The sequence below is a fragment of the Natrix helvetica genome (assembly GCF_964273705.1).
Source record: "Natrix helvetica genome assembly, chromosome: Z".
Lineage (NCBI taxonomy): Eukaryota > Metazoa > Chordata > Lepidosauria > Squamata > Natricidae > Natrix > Natrix helvetica.
Window position 1 is genome coordinate 25,117,840 of NC_138554.1, and position 1,336 is coordinate 25,119,175.

Consider the following 1,336-nt stretch of genomic DNA (forward strand, 5'->3'; position numbering starts at 1 on the left):
CTCCATTCACCACCTCCACTCCCAGGTATGGGACTTGACACCGAATTGGGCTAGGAGAGTGCGGATGGGTGGGAGGGAGCAAGCAATGCAGCAGCTTCCAGATGGGCACGGGTGAGCGAGCGAGCGATAGGGCCAGGGCAGGTGTTCCAGAAGTTACTTCCAGGTCCACCGGTCGAACCTCCTCTCACTGGATCGGTAAATTTCACCATCCGGTTCTCCTGTGCCGGTGTGAACAGCAGAAACCCACCACTGCCTAGGAGGCTCTGCAGGTTGCCGCTGACCACTGTCACTGGGAGTTTTCCGCTGAATTGCTTGAAGTTCACATAAATTTTAACAGCATCTGTACAAGTATAATCTGAAATATAACACTACAAACAGTGTATTTTGTCTGTACTCTTCGTTGCAAGGAGGCAAATTGCTGAAAGGCAGAGGCAGATATTTTTCCCTCAAAATCTAGGTGTGTCTTATACTTCGGCGGGTCCAAAAAATACGGTATCTTATCTGCCATTACCTAGGATCGAACTCACAGCCTCCTGATCATGAGGCAAGAGCTCCATCTCTGGGGAATCATGCCACTTGCTATATTTTGCATTTAGGCTATACTTATTTAAAAACTGGGGTGGGGGGGAGAGGCTGCAGATGCTAGCTGGGTGCCAACTGTCATGACAGGGGCTGGGGATTAGGTGGCCCTTTGGATGTTGCTGAACAACAGATCCCAGGATGTGTCATACTTGATCTATCATGCTGTTTCTAGAAATGGTACTCTTCAGAGATGTCACATCAGCTGTTTTTAACTTCTGCATTTGTTACTGCGATTAATGTTTGGGAGTGGGGGTTAGCAATAAAAATAGCTAGCTTGGAAGTTTCCACATGCTTTGTGTAATCTTTCATGTTTTTCAGGGTGCAATTTTCCTTCTCTTTACAGAAAAGGACACCATCTACCAAAATGGGGCCTTGCTAAAACCATCCCACTCACCTTGGAATCAATCTCACAGTGGATAGAGAAGAAGGGAAAAACACTAAGCCAGATGCCCTCTGTTATAGAAGTCATAATTCTTTCCATGAAAAAAGTGAAGCTCTTGATGCTGCTAAAGAGGGGGGCGGGGAAATCATTATCAGTTTTCATTTTGAAAAACCCACACAACAGTGTATGTCGCACATTCCTTCCCCTTGGTAAATTTTATGCTTCTTCTGCAATAGAAAAATGGGATGTGGTTTTGCAGATGACAAGACCTGTTGACTGTGAAAAAACGTCAAAATGACTTTTCAAAGAAGTCATGATTAGACAATAGTCCAGTCAGTGTTGTGTTAGGAGGTACAAATCCTCAGTGGGGAA